At 47.0% G+C, this 24,458-nt stretch overlaps 1 protein-coding gene and 1 long non-coding RNA gene across 2 annotated transcripts in view; one reads left to right on the top strand and one right to left on the bottom strand.

The window, feature by feature from the left end:
* Positions 1–24,458, bottom strand: part of LOC144165211 (uncharacterized) — a 159,515-nt gene that overhangs the window by 10,904 nt on the left and 124,153 nt on the right. The window lies entirely within an intron of this gene.
* On the top strand, positions 8,020–14,731 carry LOC144165212 (uncharacterized). The gene is made up of 3 exons (XR_013321410.1): positions 8,020–8,263; positions 8,883–8,969; positions 13,714–14,731. It is a non-coding gene; the product is annotated as an uncharacterized LOC144165212 (long non-coding RNA).

The following is a 24,458-nucleotide window of genomic DNA, read 5'->3' as shown; positions in this document are numbered from 1 at the left end:
GTCGCAAGTAGCACGCCTGAAGCTTGCAGGTTTTCCAGCAACGCTTTTGGCTAACATTACTGAAAGCCTCTTAGCAGGCCTTAAGAAAAAACACTCAGTTGCCATACAATCGGAGACAAACTGGCAGCAAAAAATAGCCGTCATCCCAAATGTGCACAAGGTGGCGCACAATCTCAAGAAGGTTGTCGGCAGGGCAGGCGTTAAGCTATTGTTTTCTGCCCAAAATAAGTTCGGTAGTCTGTGCCAGAAAGTGAATCGAGAGGGGAGGAGGAAAACAAGAGGATGTACTAAGAAACATAAGTAGAAGTTTGTTGAATGTCGCCAAGGTGTAGTTTACAAAATTCTTCTTTCTTGCGGGAATTATTATATCGGTCAAACGGGGCGGTGCGCGAATGACCGCTTGCGGGAACATTCGAATAAGGTTAAAAAACAAGCTGCTGATAGTCAGTTATCCATTCATTGTAAGAACTGTAAGAAATGCAAGTGCAACCCAATTTTTTAAGATACCACTTTCTTGTCAAAATAACATGATGAATGCGGGCGTCTCATTTCAGAAGCCTATCACATCCACAACAGTGGCAAGGCATGTGTTAGCCTCCCCTCGATTTCCCTCCTTCAAAAGAGATAAAATTCATGTCTGATTGATCGCCTCTTAGCCTCTGCGCAGGCTGAGTATTCCAATCAATTTGTTTGTCATTGCTTTGTGATAATGGTGAAGTATATATGCTGACCGAAGAAATGAAACACATTTGGTTGTTAGTCAGCACCGTGGTCCTGTGTCCTTTCTTGTCCTGTCTTTTTAGCGCTGTTTTTTCACTCGTAAACAGTATTTGCGTCCTCCTTTGCTGGTTTTGCAGCCACTATCCTGGAGCATTCATAGGTACACAATAAGAAAGACTGTGTGCTTCTTACCCCTTCACCCTTCTTTTTGAGTCCGCAAAGTCGACAAGTACTGTCTGAAATGATATTTTTGAATGGGCTGGCAAAGCCATAGCATGCATTTTCTGTTTGTATTTGGCCTTGTTGATTTCGCATGAGTGGCAAGAGCGGACGTATGCGCTTACATCTCTTTTCATGTGTGGCCACGTGAACCTCTTCCTGATCGTGTATTAGGTTCGCCAGAAGCTGTCGTGACCTCCTGACTCTGGACTGTCGTGGTAGAGCTCCAGAACTTTTCTGACCTGTGTAGGTGGAACGTGAAACCGCCCATCTACGCACTGTAGTTCTGTTCCTTCCCACAACCTCAGAGCAATCAGTGCATATACTTCTTCACCAGTCTTGCAGCTTACGTCAATAGAAACACGGGAAAGGGCATCAGCTTCTGAAAGCAATTGTCCAGATCGGTGCATTACGTCAAAATCGAACTGCTGTAATTCGCTGATCTAACGAGATACTCGTCCTTTAGGTTGACTGTCATGCAGGAGATATGTAAGGGCCTGGTGGTCAGTAAAAAGCTTCAACTTCTTGCCCTCGAGGTACGATCGAAAGTGCCTCACCGCTAGCGCAACAGCCAGAGCCTTTTCTTCAGACTTGTTGAACGTATACGAGTAGTATCCAACCACGTGTAGTTTTCGATCGTTTGTAGCCGAATGTCCTCGTTGGTATAGAACGGCACCTGCACCACAGTGAGAAGCGACCGTGGTGAGCTTATACGGAAGTGAGAAGTCTGGCAGCGTGCGCACGGGATCAGATGAAATGGCTGACACTAAGTCGTGGTACGCTTTGTCGCACTCTTCTGTCAACTGGAAAGTTGTACCCTTTTGAAGCAGGCTTTTTACTGGCTTGGCACGAGCAGCGAAACCCGGAATAAAGCTCCGGAAGTGTCCTGGCAGACCGAGAAAAACTCGCAGTGCGTGTACGTTTCCAGGTTGTTTCATTTTCAGTACCCGTTCTACGCACTCCTCTTTCGTGTTTTTAGTGAATCCATCCAGCATGCGCTCGAGAAATGTGATTTCCGGCTTAAAGAACTCACTTTTTTAAAAGTTGACTTTCAGCTTGGCTGCACTCAGGGCGGTCAAGACAGCGGTCAAATGTTGCGCATGTGAGCTATCATCTTTCGAGTACACGATAATATCATCAACATAAACGTTTCAAAATAGGCCCAAAAATGGTTTTAACACACCATTCATCATCTCCGGAATCCAGCCTGGGCTGTTCTTCCACCCCTGAATTCTAGGGGGAGCATCCATGCACAAGCCTTGAAAACACTCCAAAAGTTCCTCGCTTGTCTTTGGGAACTTAAACTGCACCTGCTTCTGAAGATCCTTAGGCAACCCGTGAATGAAGACTCTGGGAGATTAGAATCAGCCATTTGCAGTAGGTGCCTTTTCTCGTAAAAATACTTCAAGGGTTTTCCGCATCGCTATTTATACAAAATTGCATGATCCCACCTTTCCACAGGGTCTGCTTTGAACGCTGCGAGAAAGCTTGCCTTCCAGCGGTCCAAGCTGTCGGACGCGTGTGTGGAGAAGTGCAGCTCATACCACTTCTTTGCAAGTCCCGTCAAAAACAGCCGCATTTTTTCCACTCGGTCGGTAGCTCTGTGCCAGAAGTTCTCGGAGGCATATTCATTGGAACGAATCCAATCCTCAGGACTTGGAACTCTTTCCGTCAAACGGATCCGGCTTCACCATTTCTGTGCGCGGTCTTTGTTCAGCTTGGACCGTAGTGATGAGGGTCTCCATGAGATGTTGTTTCCTCTCTGCCTGCCACTGTTGCTCTTGCAGAATGACAAGAAGGCTTGAGTCTACGGTGGTAACGTTAACGCTCGGTGTCGTGTTCGTGTTCTCTGACGCCCTCATGGTTGGCTTCATGAAGTATTCCTGGAACTCGGACAGCTTCGCCCTGAGCTTGAGAGAAGACTGGGTAGTCAGGTCCTCTGTTGTCTGGCCGGACTTCTTAGCAACCCAGTCACACAGTTTTGGTGTTGTGATGAACTCGGGCACGTCGTCCGGCCCTTCGTCGTCGACTTGGCATGACGAGAATTAAAACTCGCCTCGTGAGTTCAGCGTGGGATGTAGAGTAATCCACGTAGTGTCCGTCTCTGGAATCCTGTCGGCTGCGCCAATGTAATGTTCCGAGGCTGTTTACTTAAGAATCATAATTTTATTCTGTTCCTCAACGTTCTCTTCTTCCCCTGCCCCCTAGTCCTGCCTCGTCTTCGGCTCTCCACACATATCATACACCACACAGTATATCCACCAACATGCCGACACTGCAGCGAACATCCCACACTGCACCGCGCCACGTGGGCTTGCCAAAACACACCAGCAGCCTCCATTACTCGCCCCCCTGCACTGAGCCGTTCGGACCCTGATGACCGGGTGGACCGGGCACACAGGATCGCAGCCGCCGCAGGGGACCTGGACTGAGGGATCCTCCCGCCTTGTTGGGCGAACCTCTTTTTCTTGAAATAAATGTTTTCCCACCCCCAGAACCACACCGAAGCATTTCTAATCACAAAGATGAGTGAGGCGAGAGTGGAAGTGTCGGTAGATGTTGACGCCGGCGAGTAGACACTGACATGTGATTTAAGAGCACAAGCTGAGCGTCCGTAAACGGCTCTTACGCCCATATACCACGTGCACTGTCTATGAAGTATCCCCATTTAGTATGAAGAACGTTGCAACTTCTCGTAACCAAAACTGGAAAGCCGGGGTGCCATCGAGATACATGGGAAATCCAGTCGAGGCAGTTTGGTTGCCCGGGCGATGTAGGGGCGAGGATAGTATGACATTATGATGACGTGCAAACAAGGGAGGCAAACGAGTACCACGACGACTTCCTGCCACAATGTGCACCATTATGCCAGGTCTGTGCGGGTCTGAGAAAACAATGATCGGGCATTTACGATGGCCTTTTATGGAGAAACATCAGGCGTAATGGTTCGATGATCCAGAACGGACGGAGACGAATAAGCCATCGATCGAGGAAGGGAATGCGGGCCATTTCGTTTCTGAAGTAGTAGTGCTTATACATGTCCGTTCCCACGCAGAATCCGCTGTCGACGTTCTCCGACCTTGCCCGATATACACGGCAGTTCTATGGCAGAACGCCTTGAGACGAGCGCAGAGACGCAGGTAGCACCACACGTTGAGGTTAGCCAATAATACCAATGTGAGAGTCTAGAGTTATTTCGCGACGAAACACGAGTTCACGGTGGGACATGCTATTCGACGTAGCAATACTAGAGTGATGGCTTAAATGGCCAAGGGTCAAAAAATAACAATGTATGTGGTCCGGAGGAGTAGGCAAGCCATGCAGTGTGACAAGACAGGCGCGGAGTTTGTCCATGTATCGGACGGCGACTACTTCGTTGGTGGAGCAGTTGTTCAGGAGCCTTCACGGAACCTACGCCAGACCCAGCACAGCGTCTTATGTTCCAGCTACCAAGAATGCTTAGACCTGTATACAGTGTTACTGGGAGACTGGTATGCTGTTTAACGCCTGGAGCATGGTGGCTTGTTCCAAAAAGGGCGCAGCAGGTTTTTGCACAGCTTTTTGCACAGCAAAACGGCGGAAGTCTGGGACGTTCAGACATGTGGTCGCGCTGCGTGTTTCCAAACCCCCTGGCTGCACAGAGCACCCACCTGACCTGCTAAAACGAAGTTACCGTTCTGGCTCTGTAGCCTCGACGTGGAGCACAGACCACTGGCGCTGTCGCTTGCGCTCGAGCACAAGCAGGTCTATCTCTTAGATTTTTTTATTATCTATTTTTTTCTAAATTTAATTGTTTTCATAACTCAAATCTACGGGCCGTTTCCGTTATTAATGAAGATTTCGTATGTTTTAGGTCGTTTTAGGTTTGGGGCACAGCCAATGACCACGTTGAATTACCGCTCTCCATCGCGCGAGCAGATATGCCACGTCGGTGCTCTATGAAGCGAAGGGTTTGGAAATACGCGTCCCTGCTGCTTGAATCAGCCGACTGTGACAACCTGACACGATAATGCCTCAGGTGACATCTAAGCTGTAGTTGAAATAAGCGGCGGCGGGATCGTTATGACTCGGCCTGCGTTACGTTTTCTGCTGCGCCTTTGCACTCGATTGGAATGTTAGCCGTGCTTGATCGCGGAATCGGAGAAATAATTTGCGGTTATCATTTATCCTTTTTCCCGTCGTTGCGATGACCGGGCTCGTGACGCGGTGGTAAAGGAACCCGCGACACAACGACGGAGCTGCCTTGTCTGTTCCACTGACTCCACGTGCGCGGCAGCAGCGCAGCGGCAGTGCGCTGCCGCCGAAGTTCTTGCTGGCGTGCTAAGCCTACCTGCTGTACCGAAGAAGACGAGCGGCTGGGCGACGAGGCAGGAATATTCAGGGGACGACGGACTTTTTGAGTCCCCGACAGGGTGGTTGGTTACCGACTGCAACAGTCTCTAACAGGCAGGATTCCTGCTGTAGAAACATACGGCGTGAAGGACAAAGTGCTGTTAAACATGTCCGACTGCAGCGAACGCTACCTATAGCATCCCCGACGCAGGGTTAGTGAAACACAAATTGAAAAGAAAATGGCGGGTCCCACGCAGAGGTCGAAAGCGACGTAGGACAAAACTTCTATCCTTGCATACCTAGTTTACAGTGCAGTTAGGTGTGACCTTTGTTTTAGTGTAATTGTGCTGACGTAGCTGCGGATAACTCAAAATGGTGAGGCGTGGTGATTTCGCCGAGTAGTGCGAGTCGTAAGGAGAAGCGTTCAAAGTTTCAAACTGCCTCGCAAAGTCGGCGCCAGCTTCAAGCTCAGACAACGTGATATATGTAGGCGCCCCCCTGAAATTCACTGCCCCAGCCGACCGTTTCGTCGCTGGCCGCGGAAGCGAGCGTATCTTCTTTGACTTCGGCACGCTCATCCGGCTCCCCGCAACTAGCTTACCGAGCCCCGTGGGCGAAATCAGCAGAGGCTTGCTGGCATTGTACAGTATAACTTAAACGCCCTCGGCGTTCGACCTTGATTGTTATTACTGCAAAGCAGTATATGTTTCACTCCCCAGTTTTCATTCCGGTGTCATCGATTTACTCGGCACCGCTCCGGGGCTCCTCCTCACCACCGCTGACACCCCTTTCCCAAACATTTTCCCCCTCGCCTCCACCGATGCCCGTTTGGTAAGTCGCGCAATCGGCAGGTAGCGGGGGTACTGCGGTTATCAGATGATTGCGAAAAACAAACAGAAGCACGAATTGGTGTGAATAAATGCACTGACGATTACTACACTCCTAATACAAAATTTGTGAGCAGCGCGAGCTGCAGTCTTTTCTGTCCCGGCGCATTTCTGCTGCGTCCCAGAAAGTGTTCGCGTGATCAGCGAACGTACGGCGACGTGCGCACTCAGCAGCTACCTCGCAATGCGCCGCCGCCGCCGGCCCGCATGTTGGAAATCGTGTTTCAACCTAGCGGGCAAATGTCACGTGGTTCGAATTAAGACCGCACAAGGGAAAAGCGAGCATATTATTGCATATCGTGTCTGAACCTCCCGCGCAGACGTCACTTGGTTTGGATTAGCGGAAAATGGAACAGCGTCTGGTGAAAGTGTCAGGTGGAGGGCGCTCCTTGGTGGCGACGCATGAGACATGTGTGAGGGAAAGGCAGTGAGAGAGATGAGGCCGTAGCCGCACATGTCGTACTCCACTTCACCCTTCTCAAGAAGCTCCTCTCCGTTTTCATTCTTCCGTCACTGCGACGTTCGCTCACTCGCTTACATGGACATAAAGAGACGCCGCTCCCGCGAACCCCAGCTAATGGCTGCCAAAGGGCTTGCCCCTAAAACGACCGGAACCCGCCGTCGCCGTTTCGCTCGAAGTCCACTTCTCCAAGTAGCTCCGAATCCCTCCCGGTAGAAGAGAATCTCCCCCTTCCCAGCGACGTTCTTGCCGGTGCCGTTCACGCGTAAATGTGCACCACCACCGGTTGCCATTTTATGCGTGCACAGTTCGCGGGTAGAAAAGGGGGGCGTGGACCCACCGCTAGGCTTTATCACACTAAACTTTTTTACGCCCTTTTGGCCAAAAAAGGTGTAAAATAATTGAAAAAAGGGTGTTGGGAGGCCCTTACACCCTTTTTCTTGAATCTCCACACCCTTTTTCGTAGCTCTCCACCCTTTTCGCGTGAAAAAAAGGGTGTTGACCAACCTCAACACCCTTTTTTTTGGAAGGGTGTTGAAAGGGTGAGGAAAAGGTGTTCAGCTCTTCATTGATTGAGGCCATGCATGCAATATAATTTCAAAAAGACACCCCATTGCACCATCCTCCCAACCTCGTCAAAAATGTTCAGAAGCAAAAAAAACAAGCTGCCAAATTCAATAAAAAGCAGCGGCAGCACCGACGTTGAAACAGGAAAAAATATCAGCCCTTGCTTATTACGACATCGACAGAATAACACTACCCCTCCCACTTTTTGTTTTCTACAGCCTTCCACGGAGCACAGCACAACCTTGAACTGTGACATCTGTATCATCATTCCGTCGTTCCCTGTTCTTCTCCTGTCCCACCAGCACAATCATAGCCCCCTCTGACAACAGTCATTCTCGTCGCTCAGTGGAGTTATAACGTACTAGCAATTACAATTTTATTCCATTCTTATTGTTAGCGACCGTAAATATTGTGTACAAATGCAATAAACAGACCACCTAGTTTCTCCTGCAGAAACAACTTTGGAGAACAAGGCAGATATCAAAAGAAAACAAAAGTTGGGGAGGGAGGGGCATGAAATCGGGCGCTAAATAAACAGGCGCCAAATAATAATACGATTACTTACACTAGAACACTGCCAAATTTTATTGCGCAGTGTTATCTTACTATCTGCTGCTTTTTTTAACGTTCAAATCGAGCGCCAAAAGCTTCAGTTCGCGTTTTGTGTTTGTAAACTTTAAATATCTAAGTTTCTTTATTATAATACACACAATAAATAATAAACTTAAAGATTATGTTATATTCAGTAAAAGATGCAATTATTTATTGTTGTCGTTTTAATTTGTTTACGCAACTCCCTGCCAACGGCCGATACCCTGAGTACGGCGCGCGGCGGCGTGGCCGGATTCCGGAACAGATACCCCGTGACCCGTCTTTCATAGATTGTTTACTGTGCGACCGTGCGGTTAAACAAGCGCAGTTATTATGATTAATTGGACACCTCGTCGTCTTCGGTGATGCCTGTCGGGTTCGACTTCGCGATGAAGTATTTGAGAACAACTTTGCCACCTGAAGACGGCTAATTAAGTTTGGCGCTTGCCCCTGAACGTCGCTCGCTCCTCTGCGTGGTCTCTGTCAGGTAAGCTGTCTCGTCACATTTGCCGCCTTTCTTGTCACTGGATGTCGTTTGTAGCTGTCATCGCCGCTTTAAGGATTCGTTAACAGGAGCCCGCGTGTGTGAATTGTTTAACTGAACTGGCTAGGTTGAACCTAGAGGGCTTGTCTCTAGAAAGGCGATGTGCGAAAGAACATTGTGGTGCTTGCATTGAGCGCTGAACGCACTGGCGCTCTGTAACGCAGTGGCGCTCAGTAACGCAGTGGCGCTCAGTAACTCAGTAACGTTTCCCATTCCGCAGCACTATATTGAACAGCTTCAGAGTTCACCACTGCGAACCACGTCTTACGCGTAGTTTATCAGAACACGGGCGGCTACTTGTGCGGCGCAGCGTTTACGGCTTCGTTAATCACCGCTGTCGTTTGTGCCGTGTTGTAAATGGCGAGGGAAAATCGTTTGCGAGCGAATGTGCGCGCCTCGCAAGCTTCGTTGCGTTTGCGGCGAGCCACCTCACCATGTGTACGGGGCCGCTGTACGCGGGTATTGATTTTGGCTGAATGTTGTGTTGCCCGAGTTGTAACATTCGTGCACCCAATAATTTCCATTCTTGCCTGAGTGGTAATCATGTGTCATCCTGTTTTAGACCTCTGGACGGTCTGAGCACATCACGTCCCTCCATTCAACCGGACAAGAGCCACAACCATTGTCAACAGTGTTTGGCCGCCAGAACGTAAGTTTTCAAACAGTTTTGGTAGCACAGTGGGCTACCATACTTGAATAATGTTCGATCACTTGAATGTACAAGTTCTCGCCCCCGTAACAATTATTGGTGTTTCATGCATAACCTAATATGTAGCTGCTAAATGGCAACCTTTATTGTTAATTTCGGAAAACTCAGTTTCACCCAAAATCATAATGTGGGCATAGCAGTTAATCACCATGTATACGAATTTCCTGGTGTTAGTCATGTTTACGATGAAGCCATATTTCTTAGGTGGTGACACAAAAATGTTATTACCTTTGTAGTTTAGTCTTCGATAAAGCCTTACCAGTTCTGTTTTCAGCTATTTTCTGGATGTTTATCATGTGAATTGACAGTCCTTGCAGTCCACTTTTTCAAATAGTTAATGTAACTGCCTGTACCATTTAAACAGGCCTGATTGGGGTTCTGAAGGCTGCGATTTACGCACGCTAGTGCTGTACCGCCAATAAACATCCTTCCACAAAGAAAAAGATTTGAAAGTGTAAAGTATCAGCTGCATTATTCTTAACTGGAACATGCTAATTGCAAGGCCTGGGGCTTTTCCTGAAAGCACTGTGGATGTTATGAGAGAGGAAAACCACTCAAACACATCTGCTAAGGCCGTTGCTGCTCCAAGATGCGTGCAAGCATTGAGTCTTCTGAGCAATACATTACACCCTTTTTTTAAACAACCGACGTGCATGCTGAACGTACTCCTGATTGGGCATGTGCCAGGCGCGTAGCCAGGAATTTTTTTCGGGGGGGAGGGGGTGCAGGGGGGCCGTGGTCGACGAAAAGATGGGACGGGGAAATATGTAGGCAAGGCATCTTGCGCGTTGTTTTGGAAACGAAGCTTGAAATAACTGACTTTAACATGCGATTTGTGTATGCTCAATGCTAACTGTAAAGCCCACCTTAAGGAGCTTAGATGGTGATGATCATGGCGATCACCGAAATTGCCGTTCGCTGGTCTGTGGGCACACCACGGGCGATTCATTCGTCCGCAGAGCAGGTGGTTAGGCGGACCCACGCTCGTGAGCGTGATCATGAGTGCGCTCGTGAGTGACGCGCGGTCCCTGAAGTTCGTCGGGCGGAAGTGCAGGCCAACACTGGGTGTTTACTATCAAGATTCTCGTGTTTTAGATTTTCCTTTAGAAAAGGGACTATTAAGTTTTCTTGTCAGCTATGAAGTACAGTCGAGCACGATTTGAAGGTTATCGCGCCAGCATCGAGCGGCCAAGCGGGCCACCAGCCCATGGTTTCGTTTCGGAACCATGAAAATCGAGATTTCGCACTCTTTGCTCCCTTGTTGGCTGTTCCATGATACAACAATGGCCCGCACGACTGACTTGCCACCCTTTGGGTTTCAAGCTGTACATTCGTTGTTATCAAGCACAGACTTGGACTTGGTTGCCCTTTATCTACGGCGACGATAACGAAACTTGCATGGAATATTTGCTAAAGCTGGTGTTCTTTCTGCTTCGTTTGAAAGAGTAGCTTTTCCGCGACAACCTTCGAATCGCAGTGGACTGTACATGCGGCGCATTCGTATATTATGGCGGTGAAGCTAGCAAACGTGCGTCTTCGTCCTTAAAGGAGCCATGAAGAGAAAACACAAGTTTGGTTCATTCGAAAGATTGCCTCGTTAGAACCATAACGACACCACTTATAACGCAAACTTTGCTCAAATAAGCTACATAATTAGGAAAAAAGGAAATGATCACGCGACCCACCAGCTCATTTTCCGCAACAGAACCTATGATGTCACTCGAGAATGCTCTGCGATTTGCGGAGGCCGGCAAAAGCAAACGCATGTTAGGCAGGGCTTACAGTTTGCATAGCGAGCTAAATGCCCGTGAAACATACTGCACATTCTTTTTATGACAAAGAACGGTGGAGTAAATGGTTGAAGTTCCGAACGAACACGCAAGCGTGTATGCCAATCCGTACGAAACTACCGCCAGCCGAACTCGACATCTCGCCGTCGCCACCATCCCGCAGACGAATTTTCGGGTTCAAGGCTCTTCGGGGCCAACGAACCGTCCCAGCACGCACAGCCGTGACCTTGCTTGGTATCGTAATCCCTTCACAGGAGGTTGACCGTCATATCGCCAACCAGGAAAGGTAAAAATAGAAACAAGGGGAGTAAGGAACACAGAGCAGCAACGAGATAGTGCCACTCGTCGCACAGGTTTCGGTATGGAGGTCGTGTTGGCTTGCTGCTGTCGTTACGAGCTCGTTTACAGTTTACAACCACTGAAAACTTCAGTTTGTTCGAGCACTTTACAATGAAATTTCGTTGCTGTGTTTTGAAATGCCCATGTAGTACGGGCAAATCGTCGAGGGAGTGCGACATCCCCGCCGGTGAGATCTCCTTTCATGTGCTGCCCAACGACGAATCTCGGCGAAGCAAGTGGCTATGTTTTGTGAACTTTGCAAACGGATGAGAAAGAGAGCTAAAGGAAGTACGAGTGTGCTCGCTTCATTTCCGAGGAAGTGATTACGGCAGGGACCCGGACATGCTGGCGCTCGTCGCCGACTTCGTCAAATCGCCGCCAAAGCGCTCTGACCTTGGGGGAAAAAATTGCCGTACACACCGCGCATTTCGCTCAAATCTTTCTGGTCGGAGCAGAGAGCTCGAGCGAACGGCTTTCCATATACACGATACCGGCCAACTGGCATAAGCGATACTGCTACTAAAATTGAAAATACGGCACATACGTACCAGTCTGTATTCATCCGTCGCGACGGGGCTGACGAGGCAGCGGTGCCGACGGCTGGGCGTTCGTCTGTTGTGGCTATCGCGGAATGGTCGCTTTCCCGTCCACCGCGTATCCCACAACTCTTGCCGCTCGTGCACTTAGAAGCATTGAGCGTTCAAGTGGTGTAAGGTTTTTAAATGCAAGCCCGAGCTCCTCGGCTAGAGTTTTGTTCTCCGGATCAGGCGATTCCATGACTAGGGCTGCGGGTGCACTAGGTTTTACTAGTATTTTTAAAATGGCCGCCGTCTCGGTCGACTCCCGCGTGTGGGTGCTATATGGAGTCTACATACTAAGTATATGTTTCATGGACCGGCTCGTATGACGCCATTGTTCACATGACGAAATGTGCAATTTTAGCGGGAGATTTAAAATTTTGGCTTAAATTGCCTTATTTCTCAGTGAATAAAGCATCATTTGCTTCCGGAAAAGCGCTTGGGGTACTAGGAAACACCTAATCTTTCGAATAAAACAAACTTTTGTTTTCTCTTCATGGCTCCTTTAAGTAATCGCCTTTTGTTATTTTTTGTGCTAGTAACGTGAGTAGTGAACTTGCGCTAAGCGGAACACCTTATTGCACTGCTGTTGAATGTTGAGCTTGTTGCACGTTTCTTATTAAATTTCGTTATTTCTATCTGTTAAATTGAAACAGACATGGCTTCAGTAAAATTCCGGTTAAGCAAATACAGAATGCTGATTCTAAAGGGAGGTCAAGGAAAGAGTGGAATAGTGCCAAAAAAACAAAGCTCCGCAATAAGGAGAATTGTGTAGTTTTGTTGATGTGGAGGAAATACAAGATGGGCAGAGCAATGCTTTTTATGCAGCAGAAATTATGGAACTGCAATAGTCAATGAAATGCGATGTCGGTAGAAAAATAAACATATCAAGGATTGATAGTTGACTGAACAAAATACAGCGACATGCTCTGTCATGTGATTATACTTTGTATCAGTGTAAAGACAAGGAATGACACGCTCCCGACCACATGTAAGCCTATATGAGGCTTTTCCTGCTGTTTTGCCATTCCCCGGCCGTGCTGTTCCGCCAGTGAAACAGTGGGGCTGTTTCGATCGGCTCGCGGCAGGTTCCCGGCGCTTGTCGGTGTATCCGGCGCGAAATGCAGCCGGGCTGTATATACTGACAGGTACAGCATCTGGAGCGGGCGCATGGATCAGACGTTGACATTGCCCTTGTTGTCAGCTTTATATGAGCAAGAATGTCCTTAAAACTGCAGGTTCCGCGCCTGCAGGTGACTTTACGCGGTTTTTTCAGGCTGCTTAAACTGCACCCCAGCCTTGGCATAAAACATTATGGGAGGGGCACCGCCCCCCCCCCCCTCCCCTTACCCTACCTTCGGCTGCGCCCTTGGCGTGTGCTTATTCTTTCTTGCATCCACCACATTCGGGTCGTAACGTTGATTTGGGAATGCTGGAATCCAGCATATGCTGGCAAGATACGAGAGCTTGAACACAACCCACTGGCTCGCAATGAGTTTTCAAAGATCTCCACCACCTGAAGGTACTGAAGTGAGATGTAAGCATTGCCTGAAAACCATACCAGATGAGGGTACCAAATCATAGTTATGGGTCCTTCTCGCCCATTTACGTGTTTTGAACGAAAAAAGTGCCATTTAAAGGTGACACGTCGTTCTCTGCCGATTTCTGATGCCTGATTAAGTTTGTGGGCATTAATTTAGCAGCTTGCTCACATGTCTAACGTGTATGTGTGCTTGTTAGGAGTGAAGTAGGTAAAAATTGAAAGGTTTGATTGCAGTTGTGCATAGATTACCTACATTGTTTTCATTCCTAGAAAAGAAAAATTGAGGTAACCCTGCCAGTTGTTCGGCATTGCTGCATTTTATTATGCTTGTATGATTCGTAGAACCTGCAGGAGTTCAGCTGCTTGTTAAAGGAGAAATAAACAGTGGTACAAAAAGAAGAGCATCTACTAAATAAAAATCTTCACAATCGCAGGATGCCAACGGTCCACCTACCAACTTGCGTCCTGCATTGTTTCTGCTGGCTGGAGCGGCGCATGGAGCATTTTTCAGCTTCTCGAAGTTTGTGATCAAGCGCTGCCCCAAGTGAAGGATGCCGCAGAGGGATCTTCTGTTTTAATTTTAATGCCACAATTTCATGTGCTGAGCACTTACTCGTAAGGCATTTTAAATATTCATCATCCCAGAGGGTATGTTACCTTCGTCTTGGGTGGAATGTGGCTGCAATCAGGTTATTTGTGACAGAAACAAGTGAACCATGTGGTGAGAGTCATTGAGGCCTTGTTGATTGCGCGTGCTTCTGAAATAACATTTTCATTCAGCTGAATACTTTCTAAATATTACAATATGTGTTCAAAATATAATAAAAGTCATGATTAGTTGTACTACAGTGCAGGAAAGAAATGCCAGCATATGTTTTAAGAGCCTCTGATATTTCAGGTCATTGGCTGGTGAGCAATAAAACAGAACTGAAAATTGTTTAAAGTGAAATCAATTATTTCTTCTCACCAGTGCATGACCCGTAGTAAAAGCTATCTGGTCTCCCAATTTCAAATGAGACAGGAAATGCCAAAAAAATAAGGAAATAAACAAGACAGCTTGCTACAATAAACCAATTCAAAGAATTGCTCAATGTCTATAAAGTGGTGATTCAGGCGGGTTAGTTCGGTGTTGATGAAATACAAGCAGGCACTCGCCTGGTCAAAAACAAATAAACAAATAAAGACGTTTTGGGGCCCCTACTGGTCCCTTGATCACAATGAAAGGGGGGTGAAAGGTCGCGATTATTTATAGGTTCGGTGTCGCAGAGTGCGCATGTATATCTTGGGGAGATTACCCCGCGACCGGTTAATCGTGTTTTTAGTTGGTTGAATATGCACTGATTCTAAAAGTAGTCGTGTCGACAGGCGCTTCTCTGATGCGATTATGCATGCGGAATCCCAATCGATGACATGGTCAGTAGCCAGGTGATGATCCGCCAAGGCATTTCAGCTTGCATTGCCTTTTTTGACATCGTTCTGGTGCTATTGAATTCTTTTAAAAATTTCCAGTTTCACCTATGTAGGATGCGTTGCAATCCTTGCATGGAATTTTGTAGGCAACTCCGGGGAATCTTGATTTTTCTAAAGGGTCCTTCACGCATACCAGCTTCGGCTTAAGCCTGTTCGTTGGCACGTGTGCAATTTTAATGCCATATGTGCCAAACACCCTTGCAAGAGCTTCACTGATGCCTTGCGTGTAGGGGACGGCAGTGCGTTTTTGCCTGTCTTCTTGAGGAACCCTTTCGGAGGAGCAACTGAAGCCCGCAATTGTTGCGTCCTCACAAGCTTTGAAAGGTAGCCGTTGCTGCGAAGGTCCTTCCTTACCACGGCTAGCTCTTGCTTGCGTAGACCAGGCTCAGAGCAGACTCGTGATGCGCGTGAGAAGAGTGCAGCGGTGGCGGAGCGTTTTTGACCTATAGTCGAACCCCAGGTATCTACCCGTGTGGGTCGGCTTTCGATAGACACTGGTTGTAAATCCTTTGGCCGACCGTTTCAGAAGTACGTCGAGGAAGGTGATCTGTCCATTATTTTCCTGTTCCATGGTAAACTGGATGCTTGGAACACAAGAGTTTAGATGCTCAATTAAAGGCATTAAGTCTCGGCGGTGGATGACACAAAAACAGTCGTCTACGTAGCAGACAAAAATCTTGGGGCCGTCTTGTACAAGCATAGCGCAGAATTTTCTAGAGCCTCTAAGGCAATATTCGCACAGACTGCTGAAACGGAAGCTCCCATCACTGTTCCAAACCGCTGCTTGTAACATTGTACATTGAAAACAAAACGTGTTCTGCAGGCCAAATTCCAGGCAAAATTACGCGGTCCGGAGTTGCAAGGATCTACTCGAGAACGATGTATCTCGGCCTTCATGGTCGACAATTGAGACGCAAGACTTATATCGTCTCCTGGAATTTGGCCTGCAGAACACATATTTTGTTTTCAGCGGACACTATTACAAGCAGCGGTTTCGAACAGCGATGTGAGCTTCCATTTCAGTAGTCTGTGCGAATATTGCCTTAGAGGCTATAGAAAATTCTGCGCTATGCTCGTACAAGACGGCCCCAAGATCTTTGTCTGCTACGTAGACGACTGTTTTTGTGTGATCCACCGCCGAGACGTAATGCCTTTATTTGAGCATCGGAACTCTTGTGTTCCAAGCATCCAGTTCACCACGGAACAAGAAAATAATGGACAGATCGCCTTCCTCGACATACTTGTGAGATGGTCGGCCAAAGGATTTACAACCAGTGTGTATCGAAAGCCGACCCACACGGGTATACCTGGGGTTCGACTCTGCGCATCCTATAGGCCAAAAACGCTCTGTCGCCGCTGCACTCTTCTCACGCGCATCACGAATCTGCTCTGAGCCTGGTCTGTGCAAGCAAGAGCTAGCCGTGGTAAGGAAGGACCTTCGCAGCAACGGCTACCCTTCAAAGCTTGTGAGGACGCAACAATTGCGGGCTTCAGTTGCCTCCCCCGAAAGGGTTCCTGAAGAATACAGGCAAAACCGCGCTGCCGTCCCCTACACGCAAGGCATCAGTGAAGCTCTTGCAAGGATGTTTGGCACATATGGCGTTAAAATTGCACATGTGCCAACGAACAGGCTTAATCAGAAGCTGGTATGCCTGAAAGACCCTTTAGAAAAATCAAGATTCCCAGAGTTGCCTACAAAATTCCATGCAAGGATTGCAACGCATCCTACATAGGTAAAATCGAGATCATGACGGAATCCTGTCTGGCCGGAAGGGTACATTAGGAACGAAAAAGAGACGCCGACCAGTCCAAACAAAACGTACTGACGTTTCGGCTTCCAGCACGGAAGCCTTGTTCACAATAAATGCATCACCAGAAGTGGGTCGTTTAAGTGGGCTTGAGTAATGGCTGCAAAGAGCGTGCGTAGATCGGGTTTAGATTTCAGTCGTTACGATTGACCGTGTTAGATGTGGTCTGAATGATTAGCGATTCCAGATGTAGCCGTGATGCGGTGACTTTTTCTGTAGCGACGATTCTTGCATTGTCCCAATCAATTTTGTGGTCATTCACGACGGCGTGTTCGGCTAAAGCATTGTTGCGGATGCTTTTATTCTTTACGTGACGTGCATGCTGCTGCAGACGATTCTTATAATTTCCTGATTCCCTGATATACACGCCGCTGCAGTCTGCACAAGGTATCTCGTATACCACACCGGGGAAGCGCTCCTTGGGCAAGCGGTCCTTGACTCTCACGAGCTCATGGCGCATCTTTTTGGCTGGAACGTGGGCCACCTGTCGAAGTTCCTGCACCAAGTTATGGCTCCGCTTGTCGGTAAAGGGACCACTCACGTTCGTAATTCTTTCGATTTTGTCGAGAAGACTCGCAACACCGTGATCGAGAAAGACGACTTGATGGTGTCCTTCGACGTGAAGTCCCTTTTCACGAGCATTCCGATTGACCTGGCTGTCAACGTATGCACCGCTGCTCTCGAGGCTGATGAGACGTTGCCCGGGAGATCACCGATAGATGTGCCAGAACTACGCAGGCTTCTAGATTTTTGCCTGAACAATATGTACTTCTTCTTTATGGGCCATTTTTACAAGCAAAGGCAGGGGACTCCAATGGGTGCCGCTATTTCGGTCACGGCGGCGAACCTGACCATGGAAGCGCTGGAAGCACGTGTGCTAGCCTCCTTTGCCCCTCAACCAAAAGTGTTCTTGCGTTATGTCGACGATTGTTTCTGCGTCGTTCAGAAAAACGCGGCGAACAGCTTGCTGGCCCACCTCAACAGTATGGAAAGTGCCATTCAGTTCAAGTCAGAAGAGGAGGCCGATGGCAAACTTCCCTTCCTGGACGTCCTCGTGTCTCGGCAGGGCCAGAGGCTACGTTTCAGCGTATACCACAAGGAAACGCACACAGGCCGCTACCTGAACTTCAACTCCGTGCACCCCGCTTCCCACAAGAGGGCTGTTGTTAGCACGCTACTGCAGCGTGCGAAAAGATTGTGCTCGAAGCCCGAGGATGCGGCGATGGACACGGCAAAGGGGTGGGACGACCTGGCTAGCTGCGGTTACCCGAGGCACTTTATAAATGCAACGGAAAGCCAACTGACCCGACGGGGACTACTGGACGTGCCTCCTGCCCCGATGAAGCGAGCTCCTGTGCCCTACTTTCAAGGAACAAGTGAATGTTTGGCACGTGTCCTACGGGAATATGACGTGCAGGTGGCCCACGTTCCAGCCAAAAAGATGCGCCATGAGCTCGTGAGAGTCAAGGACCGCTTGCCCAAGGAGCGCTTCCCCGGTGTGGTATACGAGATACCTTGTGCAGACTGCAGCGGCGTGTATATCGGGGAATCAGGAAATTATAAGAATCGTCTGCAGCAGCATGCACGTCACGCAAAGAATAAAAGCATCCGCAACAATGCTTTAGCCAAACACGCCGTCGTGAGTGACCACAAGATTGATTGGGACAATGCAAGAATCGTCGCTACAGAAAAAGTGACCGCATCACGGCTACATCTGGAATCACTAATCATTCAGACCACATCTAACACAGTCCATCGTAACGACTGAAATCTAAACCCGGTCTACGCACGCTCTTTGCAGCCATTATTCAAGCCCACTTAAACGACCCACTTCTGGTGATGCATTTATTGTGAACAAGGCTTCCGTGCTGGAAGCCGAAACGTCAGTACGTTTTGTTTGGACTGGTCGGCGTCTCTATTTCGTTCCTAATCCTACGTAGGTGAAACTGGAAATTTTTAAAAGAATTCAATAGCACCAGAACGATGTCAAAAAAAGGCAATGCAAGCTGAAATGCCTTGGTGGATCATCACCTGGCTACTGACCACGTCATCGATTTGGATTCCGCAACTATAATCACATCAGAGAAGCGCCTGTCGACATGACTACTTTTAGAATCAGTGCATATTCAACCAACTAAAAGCGTGATTAACCGGTCGCGGGGTAATCTCCCCGAGATATACATGCACACTCTGCGCCACCGAACCTATAAATAATCGCGACCTTTCACCCCGTTTCATTGTGATGAAGGGACCAGTAGGGGCCCCAAACGTCTTTATTTGTTTATTTGTTTTTGACCAGGCGAGTGCCTGCTTGTATTTCATCAATAACTCACCCTCCCCTGACGAGTTTTCGTCGAACCTTGGACTCTGTTAGGTGTCAGTGGGTTTACACAGCCAACTTGTGGGGACGCACATAAGCTCTTAACAAATGAGCTGCGTGGTGGCTATGCACTAGCCATGGTTTTTATTAGTTGCCTTGATGAATATGATCTTCTGTCGCAGTGTTTTAGGTAGCTCACTCGCACATTATTCCTTTGTTTTTAGGACATTGTGGAGTGTCCAATGATTTTTCGTTCCATTTCTGATTTTTATTGCAACTGTTAATATATCAGGAGTCCCGTAATGAGTTTCTGGCAGTAATAGAGCACTAATGTGTGCATGAAGGCAGCCTAAATAAAAAAATTGGCTGCCTTGCTTTTGCTTAGAGGGGCCATGCAGACAACAAACAAGTTTCGTTCATTCGACAGATTCCCTCGTTAGAATCATACTGACACCATTTTTAACTCGCACTTCACTCGAATAAGCTATATAATTAGGAAAAAGGGAATGGCCATGCGACCCACTAGCTCATTTCCCACAGCAGTATCTATGATGTCATATGTCCCCAGCTGTACGATTGGCTGAGGCCAGCAAAAGCAAACGCAAATGGGGCAGGCCTTTTTAAACATGCCGAATGAGCTATTTGCGCTTAAATGTAATGCATATTCATTTTACAGCCATAAAAATGGTGCAGTAAACAATGAAAGTTACGAAAATACGCGTAAACATACAAGTATCGATGTGCACTGTTGTTGGTACGGCGTGCACTATGCTTGTTTTAGCTGGACAGCACTACGCCGCTTTGGAGTTGGCTTGCACGGCACTGGCCGATTGGCATAGGCGATGTTGTCTTACGTGACCCTGTTTGTCGAGGATACCCCATGTTTCACAAAACCATTACTTTCTACAGTAACGAAAACAAGCCAGGTGCAGACGCAATCAAAAACAAAGCAATGGCAAACAACGGTTCGTGGATGAGTATGGTAGCTCCACCTGGGAGGACTGATGGCTAGCAAGGCTGCAGACCCGAGTGACGCAGTAGTTTGTTTGATTACACGCACTTATGGCTTCATTGCTGACATCCCAAAAACACGATATGGTGGCAGAATCAGACTTTTAACCTAAATTAATTTCTCAGTGAATGCAGCATCATTTGCTGCCAGTCAAGTGGTGGGGGCACTTATAAAACAGGAAATATGTCGAACGAAACGATATTCTATGTTGTCCCAATGGCCCCTTTAATGCACTGTATTGTATTTTTGGTTGCTGTAGTGATGTCACCATGAAGGAACCGCAGTAGACAAAGTTAATGTCAGCGCTTTACCATGCATTTTTTTGTGTTTGATGGAAACAAATATAATACTCTAACCAAGGACTTTATCCAAAGCGTTCCCCGTTTCGGAACCTACTTGGCTCCGTCATTAGAACTGTCTATGTTTGACCAAGAGTAATACAGTCTACGCCAGTTACAACGGACCCTCTGAATCCAGAAAAAAACGTCCGCTGTAGCCGAAGTATGCAGTATCCGACGTGGGGGGGGGGGGGGGGGGGGGCTATGAGCCCTACAATGGGTACTTTGACCGATATTGCATGCATAGTACATACACTTTGTTTTTTCTACATGCCTGCAGCACCTCTGCACAGTGTTCGCGCGAGGGCAAAGAATCGCGTAAACACCGTTTCCAAAACTTAGCACCGGCACTTCGAAAAGGCCTAGCGCATGTGGTCAAGCGTGTAAAGACGCAAGATGAGCTGAGCAAATAACGCAAGAATATAACTAGGCGCAATTAAAAACCAGCTATAAAACATCAGTCGTGCCCATCAGCATTGGCGAGGCTCTTTTAAATCCCCTCACGACGAGGCAGGTTTTCCCGAAACCGTTCGTCAAACAAATCGGATCGCTGCCTGACGTTCCCTCAAGGCAGATTCCACATTTTTAGCGATTTTATTCTGGTCATTGAAACAGATGTAATGAAATAATCTGATGACGGTCAGCTGTAAAATCGAAAGTTAGACCAGTTGGACTGCGCACGGTTACCGGCAGATTGCACACAATGGATGGGGAACAACCCCTACTTGAGGCATTTCTTACCTTTTTCACCGAACGGAATGGGAACGGTGCATGCGTGGGAATAATAAAAGCCGAAATTCACTGAACCCGAGTTTTTTATTACATAAAAAAACTGACGAGGGCAGACTTGCCTCCGAGTGCACCACTTCGAGTATTCGATTGCCCTGTGTTCAATCTCACCGGAGTCGCGTTTATCCGCAGCGGCCTTGTTCTTGACGGTACAGCGGACACTGTGCTTAGACAGGCCTGTACTTCTGGCGATGTCACCCTGTTTTTCCTCGTGTTCAACAGCGTTAATTACGATTAATTTACCCGACAGTGAAATCAGCTACCCTGCCGCTCATGCCACTGGTCGCACAAAAAAAAAACCACTGGCTTGGCTTGGCTGCGCCAACGACCCGGCTGCCAGCAATGTTGCCAGACATAATAGTTTTCTTGCGAAAATAAATGAAAAAGCACACCGGGCGCCGTCCCCGCGGAAGTCCGCTATAAACGTTCAGTCGAAACAATTTTCGCCTAAAATTTAGTCTGTTGTAGCCGATAGTCTGCTCTAGCCGGGTCCATTGTGAGCGGAGTGGACTCCATTTAAAATGCATGGGTACCAGACAAACCAACAGAAATGGTCTGTTGTAACCGAAAGTCCGTTGTTGCCGGATCCGCTGTAACGAGCGCAGACCGTAGTTCTACATATAAACAATTTTTTTGTTTGCTGCAGCGGATCAGAGGCTAGGGCACAAATAGGGGGTAGGACAGCTAGATATCTGTTCATCTTTCGCCGGCTTGCTTGGGTGTGACAACTGTATCTAGTTGTCAATTCCAATTTGTTGTGGTCAGTTTTTCTCAACTAAATTGTAGCTTTTTTAAAGTATATGGTATGTTTTTGTGGGCCTAAAGGGTTGCCTCATTGCATGTTTGGCCTATGTAGCGTTGAAAGCGGATATTTTGCTTCAAAGTGGAATGTCGGCCTAGCATCATGGTCCTTTGGTTGCTGCTCACTTTCATTCATGCCATTATTTTTTATATTATCACTTAAAATTAAAAGTTAACCAATCTGCTGTCATTTTAATTTTGTCACCTGCTTTATACTTTCTTTTTTTTCAACTGTCTGTAAGGAGTGACAATTCGTCTTTTTATGATACCAAGGCATCGGACTGTGCTAGTTGGTACATGTTTGAATGGATGAAAAACCAGCGGAAAACACAGGGTACGGAAGAGAACGACGGGATAAGCTTGTCCCGTTGTTCTCTTTTAACTGTGTCCTGTGTTTACCGCTGGTTTTTCATCCATTCAATTTTCATGAATTTGTTGAACAGTGATCAGTTTAAGTGCTCAAGCAATTTTCGGCTTGAAGGTTCCCTGTAGCATTTATATAAGTGCTCTCTGCTCTTTTTTTACCCAAGACTTAATGAGATTGTCTTTTGTAGACATGAAGTTGAAATAAATATTTGTTTGCATTGCTTTGCATATTTTGAAAGAATTGCTTGCTCACTTTCTTTCAACCCTGTTTCTTAATCCTGCTTAAAGCATTTTTCCATGTTTATTTTTTTTCAGAACCAGGAAGGGTGCTCATCCTCGGTTCTTGCTGAAGCACCAGTATCTGTACTTCACACGTGAGCTTTGAACACGCAGTAATTATGGTATCAAACATTTTACCAGTATTAGCTTGCTTTGTAGATGTCAAAGCTCTCGACAGTGTAGTACATTGTCTGGTGTAGTGCACAATCTCTCTATAACAGCACCCGCTGGGTGCTGTTGTAGAGAATAATTTTGTGGCTATAATACTTGAGATTATTTTAAAATGTACATCAAATACTAGTAAGAATAGCTCTCTAAATTGGTGGCCATTTTCCTGGTGGAGGCAGAAAGTGAAAATGCCCATGTGTGGAGATTTAAGTCCACAATAAATATCCCAAAGTTGCCAAAGCTAATCCAGAGCCCTCCTCGTGGTGCACTTAATATCCCATGTGCAGCTTTGTGTAAAAACAGCCAGAAATGTATGATCAATTTAAATTGATTTTAATGTTTCTAAATGCAAGTATTCTAAGTTTAAGCTGCCTTATTTAGTAAAATATTTTCTAACAATTGCATAGCTACCAAAGGTTTACAGAAAAGCTTTCATTGGTTATGCACCTTCTCAGCGAAACAAAAATGTCATTAAGAAAAGCAGAAAAAACCTAACTATGGAAAGTAGCAACACTAAAGCTACTAATAAAAAGATGCTAAACGTTTTATCGATAATATTGCTGATTTTACTTCTAGTCAACTCTAAAAAGGGCTATAGACGGGTTTGATGGTTCCCATGACGCACCTCGTAATACTAGACGAAACTAATGGGCACTGGCTGTGGGCTTTTCATTTGCAGCATCGAAAAATGACCCCACATCCACCAGCAAGGACATAATGCAAGGCACCATGCACAAGCTAGACTCATGATAAAATACTGCTAGAACAACAATGTCATCACATTTCAACCAGGGAACTCATATGCATTGTTCTGTGATGTTTACAGTTCTTGGTATTGCTATGTGGGGTCATTTTTCATGAAGCAAAAAGAATAATGTAAAATAAAATAAGTGGCAGTGGGGACCCAACTTTTATGGGTAGAATAAAGCCACAGTAAGTAGGGAAGTATACATATTGTATTTGGTCTGCCTTAATATTGAGCTTTTCTGTTCAGCTCAAGAATAAGGCACTAAACATTGCGAGTAGCTACCGTGATTGGAAGTTTGATGCAATGCTGAGAAGCCAAGGGTTTTAAGGTTCGAAGAACTTTTGTGCAGTTGATCTGTTGCACGCCTACTTGCTTTCACTGCATAACACGTTTATGCTGTGCAGTGAAGCTCGAAGGATGTGCGCTGCAGTTTAGCAAAATGAACATAAAATTGAATTTTTAACACCGTTTCGAATAATCAACATCCTCAATGATACAACTTCTGTACTGCGATTTGGCTGTAATATTAGACTTTATAAATGGATGTTTCAAAAATCGGTGGGTCAAAAAGTTCAAGTAAATTATCAGCTGACATTGAGCTTTAATGGAATGTCTCATAGAACGGAGCTTGGAAAGCACGAATGTTTCATACCGTAATTGTGTGTCATACTGTGCCATATGTGGCTGCACACCTGCAGCGCCATTTGTGAACCGAGGATGATGCACCCTTTTTGTACCCCTTTAGGTGGGTGCTTTTGCAGGAAAAGCTCCTACCTATGATATTTTGGGGAGAAAAGGGTGCTCCTGCGGCGAAAGAATCCAAGCACCCTAAAGGGTGTGCTTGGATTCTGGCGGTACTTGTCCGTGCTAAGCGCATGATATGGTTTGGACATTCCAAGCTCTAGCCCGCCGAACGCAAAGTAATGCCTTGACTCCAACGCGAGTGCTTTTAGTAACAACTTTGATGACACCACTGTTGAGAATCAGTTGAAACGGAGCAGGCGACGCACGTCGGTGTTATATTTTTCTTCGGCGTGCGGCCGCAGTGGCACGAGCCGCGCGATCAGCCATGTTGTGGCT

The sequence above is a fragment of the Haemaphysalis longicornis genome, unplaced genomic scaffold, assembly GCF_048455015.1.
Source record: "Haemaphysalis longicornis isolate Haplotype H1 unplaced genomic scaffold, Haemaphysalis longicornis Haplotype H1 scaffold_14, whole genome shotgun sequence".
Taxonomy (NCBI): domain Eukaryota; kingdom Metazoa; phylum Arthropoda; class Arachnida; order Ixodida; family Ixodidae; genus Haemaphysalis; species Haemaphysalis longicornis.
Note: the sequence above shows the minus strand (reverse complement) of the source record. Positions and strands in the feature narration are given on the sequence as shown.